The 8,258-nt window shown below is 39.5% G+C and overlaps 1 pseudogene; it reads left to right on the top strand.

The window, feature by feature from the left end:
* Positions 1 to 3,106: 3,106 nt before the first annotated feature.
* On the top strand, positions 3,107 to 7,523 carry LOC116057417 (annotated as a pseudogene).
* Positions 7,524 to 8,258: the final 735 nt, after the last annotated feature.

The following is an 8,258-nucleotide window of genomic DNA, read 5'->3' as shown; positions in this document are numbered from 1 at the left end:
GTATAAAAAATGGTATAATATAGTATAGAAGTATATATAGTATAAATAATAGTATATAATATGTATATATATATGTATATAATTAATTTATACACCTATATAGATTGTTGTATGTATATATATATATATGTAATCATCTATATTGTATATACATGTATATACATATATTATCTATATGATATACATGTGTGTTGTCTTATATAATATTAATATCATATATATATAATAATACAAAACACTTTACAGTAAAAACAGCACATTAAAACGATGAAGCAATACAATCACCAAAACAAACATATTAAAAGCAATTAAACAATACTGATAGGAGATAATATATAAACATAATGATTTTTTATTTTCAATTACAAGTGCAAGTGATCGAACAAAAGAAAAATCTAAATCACTCATATTTTATTGGCGTTACTAACCCTTGCCTTCAAACCCAGCAATTCTATGGTACTTGCAAAAAGTCAGGATTTTGTAGCATTGTAGCTCGGTGTAGACAACCAATAATAATAACATAGTAGTTAACTGCAATCACACGGTCCTCTCCCAGACAATATTTCAAAGCAACTGGTGTTTCAAGTTGTCCCTGTTCAGCTCTTTTGAAAAAAGCACAAAAAACGACAACATTGAGTATCGTAGACCAGTTGTCGCCTAGGAACTTAGTGCAGCAGAGAAACAACACATCAAGCTTATTTACCCTTTGAATCGAAGATTCCATCATTGCCATCAGCTCAGAACTGGCAAAACCAGGGGACCCAGGACACCCACACACTGTCCGGAGAAGTACTAACCAAAAGTGTCCTTCATGAATATTTGCAGCCAAACCATACCCCGACATAGAAACAAGCCAACAGACTCAACTATGCACAAAACATATGACTCTGGGTGCAATAAAAAAGCAGCATGTGCTCTGGACTGATGATCAAAATTTGAAATTGGCTGTAGCGAAGCATGTTTTCGCCGAAGGTCTTAGAGCGTGCAATAATGATTGCTTCAGCACACAGTGAAGCTGGTGGACGTTTTTTGCAATTTGGGGCCATCATTTCTGCAATGGAGTTGGAGATTTGTCAGGATAATGTGTCCTCATGCTGAAAATACAGGCAATACTTCCATCCATCATGCAATACTGTCAGGGATATGTATAATTGGCCCCAAATTTCAATTCTGCAGCAGGACAACGACCCCAAACACAGCCAAGTTCTTAGAACTATCTCACACGTAAAAGAAGAACAAGAAGTCCTTGAAGTGACTGCATGGCCCCACAAGACCCTGATCTCATCATCATCGAGTCGTTTGATAACATAAGAACAGAAGTCTTTGAGAAGCCTCCAATCCACAGAAGAATCTGTGTTTAGTTCTCCAAGATTTTTGAACAACCCTAACCAGCCCCCCCCGAGTTCCTCAAAAACTGTGTGCAATTGTACCTACAAAATTGATCTGTCTTAAGCAAAGGGTGTCACACCAAATATGATTTGATTTTGATTTCCCTTCTGTTCATTCACTAGTTCTTAATTGATGAACATAAACTATTATATTTTACAGCATTTTTCCATACCTTCCTAAAAACTTTTGCACATACTGTATATATATATATATATATATAAAAGATAATATATATATATATTATATATATATTATATATATATATTATATATACAGTACGTGCAAAAGTTAGTTCCCCATGAAAGCCTCATTTGAGATTTCAGGGGGAACTCAAAAATATTGTAACTTTTGGTTTGAAAGGGTGAATCAAATAATTTTCAGTGCCTTTAAATAGTATCTGCATAAATTGAAATGTCTTGAATATATTTTTCGCACATAGATGGGTCCATTCATGCTATGTGCGCTTGCATATTGTACCCTAACACAACCGCCACTCCTGAAAAATAAGGCTGTCCCTGAAAGCCACAGAATAATTTGAATACTAGCCCTTAATATTTTCAAGATGTGTTCAGACAGAAAGCGGTGCAAACTTTTTGTTTGGCCTTTGGTTTATTTGACCCAAAAAGCAAATGTACTTACTGTACACATGTTAGGTGTAAGCTAGCTAGCAACAGATACACCAAGTTCAACCACACCAGGATTGGGTTCAATTCAGCCTGAACTCACCAGAAACTCTGATTCTGTTTTTTCACTACAATCTCTTTTTTTTATCTGTATACATTAATGAAGCAAAAAACTCTGAATGAGAGACAGTGCTGCCTGGAAGGCACTAGGATTAGGCAATGGTTATGGTTAGGGTTAAGGTTAGGGTTAGGTACCTTGAATTCAATGGTCACAGCGCTGCCTGGAAGGAGACGTTGGGGGCTTAAAATACCATCGAGCCGACCAAGACCACGATGGTTCAATGGTCTTTCCAACACTAATCTATGCTCATGAGCTTTGGATAGTGAGAAAAATAATTAAATCATGGATGAATTTAGTTTCCTTTGCAGAATGACAGCACTCAGACATCTGGAAAAGCTTGAACTGCTGCTCCTTTGCAACAGTTTGGGGTAGCTGAGGTAGTTCAGGGATCTGACAAAGGACACCTCCTGGACATCTTAGGCAAGTCAAACTGGAGGGGGTCCCACTGCTGCCGACCCAGAACACTGGAGGGATTATTTTGTATATGCCACCATGCCTGATAGCTCAGAGAGGACCTGGCTAGAAAATGGATTAATAGAAGAAAAGTGCAGGCACCATCACAAATGTGGGATCACAAAAGTCATGAGAATATATCTTACAGTACAGACTTGATTGCAATCCCTTGAGCTGCTAGGATGGCTGATATGTCTTTATGAGTCATTGTATCCTGTTCTTAGCAACTAGACAGGAAGATAAAAAGTCAATGTGAGAATGAACATGTTATTTAAAGTAATGCTGTCTTACTGCGATACCATCATACCCACATCAGTGGTTTGCTGCAGCCCTTCTCCTACTGTAAAAGCTGTGTAGAAGGAAGCAGTGAACAGGTTAATACATGAAACCTCCCATTAGTTCCTTTATGTGATACATCTTGATTTTTTGGTCACAGTATTGTCTTCTTGGGCTGACTCTGGCAGCAGTTCCGTTAGTGTTTTTGTGTATATGCGGATCTGTAATTTTGGTTCACCTTCGTTAGAACAACCAGAAAAAAAATGAGCGATCGAGGAGGAGAAGAAGAAGTAACTTCATCCTTCAACTGGTCAACAGCTACAAACCGGAACAAAGCCAACGGTTCGACTAACTGTGTATGGAACGACACCTCAGCCCACCCCTTCTTCTTGGTGGTCTACAGTCTGGTGTTCCTGGTGAGTTTCAACAATTCCAGTGGTGGAATGTAACTACGGTTACTCAAGTAGCTTACTGTACTTAAGTACAAATGTAAAGTACTTCAGTTGATTCTTTTGATGCCACTTTTAACTTCTACTCCACTACATTTCAGAGAAATATTGTACTTTTTACTCCACTACAGTAATCTGACAGCTTTGCTTTAGTTACTAGTTACTTCACAAATTTGCACAAAAAACACATGTAGTTTATAAAATACAATGCTTTATTATCAAATAAACTGAGTGTGTTTATTAACTTAAAAAAGGCTTACAACAGAAGGTGTCCTGAGGCAGGTTGGCAGGCAGGCGAAAGGAATATAACGCAAAATCCAAAAAAACACAACAGAAAACGAAAGACTAGGAAAGGCAAAACCAAAAGGATGAAGAGACGCAGGGAATGACACTGGGAGGAACATCGTAGAACCGACAAGAGACAAAGAAAGCACAGAGACTAAAGGTAACGAGGGTAGTAATGAGAGACAGGTGACATGGGGGCTGATGACCAGGTGGAACACATCAGGGCAGGGCAGACAATCACAGAGGCGGGAAAACACAAGTCAGAAAGTAAAGCACAGAAAAAAACAGACAAAGTAAAACAGAAAACTGAAGCACAAAACATACACATGGGTAGATCAAGAAAAACAAAACAGAACACAGGTAACGCACAACCATGAACAAATAACAGGGAAACTGAATAGACAACATAACACAAAGACAGGCTGACAAGGGTAGACATGCTGTGCAGGACAACTGAGACACATGAGATAATCACAGAAAAAGGAACCCAAAAACTGTCACATGGTCAAATAAAATGAACTAAACTGAAAGTCCAAAGACCCATCAGGTGAACTAGCATCTCTCAAGCTACCAGTCCACACTCTGTACTTCGGTCCCTATGGGGACTTGAACCTGCAACCGTCCGGTTCCCGACCCAACTCCCTACAGACTGAGTTACTGCCACCACAGTTAGCATATTAAAGACTTATTGACAGAACTGTTTTGATCGTTTCTAGTTTCTAAAATGTGAGGATTTTTCTGAATTGAGTACTTTTACTTTTAATACTTTAGGTACATTCCTGATGATACTATATGCTACTTGTAACAGAGTATTTTAACAGTGTGGTATTAGTAGTTTTACTACGTAAAGGATCTGAATACTCCACAACTGAACAGTTCAGATGACTTTTAGATGTGTTATGCCTTTTCAGGAGAGGAAACATTTTTGGGGCGAGTGAATAATTTCCTGAGGAAATGACACTCACAGTCGTGATCTTACTCAATCTCATACCCTAACTGATGTCACTGGCCCTTTGCATGTAACCAGACCTCTGCACAACCTTTAAAGACTCTGAGGCAGCCAAGACAAAGATAGTATCAAGACAATGATAGTACCATGGTTGTTTTTTGGTTGGGCACATAAAAGTGTAGTGACAGCTAAATATATCTTCGCCTTTTTCTAACTGACTTGTGTTAAAAAGCTATGCTATTAGGTATAGAAAATAATTAACTTCTGTCTATCAGATCAAACCCTTTGGTCAGCTCAAAATTATTTTGACTGACTAATTTTTAAAGCTTCATCCTCACTCTGTTCACTTCTCTTCATAGGTGGGTCTCCTCCTTAACGGCTTCATGATGTTTTACTTCTGCCGAGCTCAGCAGAAGCCGTCCAGCAGCATGATGATCTACCTGAAGAACTTGGTAGCTGCTGACTTCCTGCTCTGTCTCAGTCTCCCCATCCGCATCACCAAATATGCCACCAGCTCTGCCACCTTCCACCAAGTTGACTGCAACTTTGGCGCCTCCGTCCTCTTCCTCAACATGTACGCCAGCATCATGTTCATGGGCTACATAGCCGCTAACAGGTAGACCAAGCCAGTAAGCCATTTTGAATCTCATGTTGCCTAAAACAGTCTTCACTGACCTGTTAGCTGTGTTGTCGATGCCTCGAGAGAACAAAGGAAGCGACTCAGAGCTTGCCGTAAAGCAGTATCTCTGGCCATATATGTGTATGACGTCATCGACATTTTAAAAGGCTTTTTAGAACAAAAAAGACACTTTAAACAAATCTAACACCCAGTAGTGTGTATTTTCTTAGCCTCCCCTTTCGAATGCAACATTCAAATTACTAGACAAAAAAATTATATCCTGAGAAAAGTGGATTTTGAGGGGTATAGCTCCATAGAGTCCCATTCATTCTGCACTGGCCTGTGAGCGCCCCCTATATGGAACTCTGGTGGAACTGCAACCAGTTCAGAAGCCGGAAGTAACGAGAGAGTGCAACTTCTTATTAGAAATTCTTTGTTATTACATACGCAGGAACACCAAAAGGGAGGAAGCGTGGGTTAATATGTGGATTGATACTGGGATGTCTACACAACTCTGTGAGTCGATTGACTTCAAAAAGTTCGCCACTTTACTCGAACCAAAGTTGAAAACACCTGTTCATGTATGTCTTCTTTAGTCTGTTGGCTATTTAGGTTTTTTTCCTGGAACACGTCACTTACACATTTTGCACACACTACATCTTGTGTAGACTGTTTACATATTTATGACCATATGTAGGCTACATTTTATATACTGGTGTTATTGTTGAATACATTGTGAATACATATTTCTAAAATTGTATGATGTTTTTGTTGAGTTATTATTACACAATACTTTTTCTGATCTTTTTGAATGCCCCCGACAAATAACCCATATTACAAAAAAAGACTAAAACTAATAAAAACTAAACTAAAACTAAGCATTTTCAAAAAATAAAAACTAAACCAGCAAACCCGCTTTAAAAACTAATTAAAACTAAACTGAATTTGAAAACAAAAAGTCAAAACAAAATAAAAACTAATGAAAAATGCAAAACTATAATAACCTTGCTCCACATTTAAGAGTAAACTTAAAACTCTCCTCTTTGATAAAGCTTATAGTTAGTGAGCAATGAGTTAAAGCGGTTACCTAGACCGGCGGGGGAAGGTGTACTGTATAGCTGCAGACACGACACCCCTTCTCTTCTCTGCTTCTCTTCATAGTCATCAGATTCATCTACCAACCCTTATAGAGCTGGCTTAGGTTTGCCTTGGACCAGCTCGTAGTTGTCTGCCGGAGAACTTCCTTTGACACACTGAGCTCCTCTCTCCTATCTCTTTTCATCCATGTGCATCCATGTCCCAGTAATGCTTGTTACTAACTTAGCTCCGGAGAGCTTATTTCCCAGAGTCCTTATGTTTTCTCACCTCACAATTTTACTTGGATTGGGGATGGCACCTAAATCATAGTTGCAACTGCTGCCATGGTCCTGCTCGGCACCCTGCTACGCCCTGCAATACCCTGCTATGCCCTACTAAGCCCTACTTCACCCTGCAATACTGTTACTGTTACTATAATTGCCACATACCAACTGCTGTAATTATTATGAATCATATCTCTCTATATCTGTATATCTGTATCAGTGTCTCTGTGTCCCAAACGGCACCGGCAGATGCCCGTCAGCCATAAAGTAATCCAAACTTATGCGCAGACTCTGGCTTTCCAATGAAGTTAACTATTGACGCCTGCCTCTCCTCTCCAGGTATCTGAAGGTAGTCCAACCTTTAGGAACTCACATACTTCAGTCAGCGCGGGTCGCTCACATCATCTCCACGGTAACCTGGGTTTTCCTCCTGGCTGTGACAGCAGCTTCGTCATCCTGTCGTTCCACACCCAGGAACCTTTTACCTCTGTCCCAGTGAGCTGTCAAGGCTTTCACAGTGGCCAGCACATCTTGCTCTTTAAGATCATACATGTCTTCTCCACTGTCATGTTCCTGTTTGTCCTGGTCTCTCTGGTCTTCTTTTACTACAGCACCTCTCGCAGGGTGTTGCTGGCGCAGCAGAGGCAGCCGGCGTCCTCCAACTCCATGAAGCTTGCAAAGTCGTGCAGGACTATGTTAGTCCTGGTCAGTGTCTTCTGCTTTTGCTTCGTCCCCTACCACCTGATTTGCCTTCCCAAAGCTTTCCTGTGGAGGCATTGTTCATGGAACAAGGTTTTCTACTACGGGCTGGAGCTGACCATCGTAATGTCTGTTCTCAACGTCTGCCTGGACCCAGTCATCTACTTCATCCTCTGCAAGGGGTTCAGAACCCAGCTTAGGCTGGGAGTGGTGCGTGGAAACTGATAATACCCGCTCATAACATTTTAACTGCCAATAATGTAATAAACTTAATGTAATAACTGCAAATAAAGTTATAAACAAAATGTGGTGGGTTTACAGACCAGTTATTCTACAATTACACACAAATCCACAAAGCCATTGTGTTTTTAATAAAGATTTTAATATATTTAATGTCTTTACATTTAACAAATGTCTCAGCACCAAAAACAAGGTGATAAAACTTTTTAATCACAATAAAAGTAATATAATATAAAAAGAAAATTCTAAAAACGTTAACACAGAGAGTTGCACTGGTGGAATTGACACTCGTGACCTTAGTATTTGACATCCAGAGAGTATTTCTTTATCTAGTTACTGATTAAAGCTAGTTACTCATTTTATAGCAAAGATTAAAAGCAAAGCAATATGCTGTACTTCAGAGTCTTTAAACAGTTACAAACAGGAATAGGCTCTCACCAAGGGGGTAAGCTTCTCCTCGGAACGCGTAGCTCCTATGGCGCCATTTTGATGCTAACAAGCCATCACCTCCCGTTAGCATTCCATTGACTGCCATTCATTTTGGCGCCACTTTGACAGCAATAACTTTACATCTGAAGCGTTTAAAGACTCTATTTGTCCATTGTTTATTTCTAAAGAAACACGACAATGTATAAAAGGCTCCATTACCTTGTATCTCACGTTATGGCTCCGTAGCAGACGTTTTTATAAAAATAGGCGATTGTGTCATAACCACGGGACTTACTGTCGCACAGAGAAATTACCGTACAGTACAGGACAAGCTCGCAGGCAGTTTCGACTCACATTAGCTGTTT

The sequence above is a fragment of the Sander lucioperca genome, chromosome 4 (assembly GCF_008315115.2).
Source record: "Sander lucioperca isolate FBNREF2018 chromosome 4, SLUC_FBN_1.2, whole genome shotgun sequence".
NCBI classification, from domain to species: Eukaryota; Metazoa; Chordata; class Actinopteri; order Perciformes; family Percidae; genus Sander; species Sander lucioperca.
The sequence above is the reverse complement of the archived record's forward strand: the minus strand, read 5'-3'. Positions and strand labels throughout refer to the sequence as shown.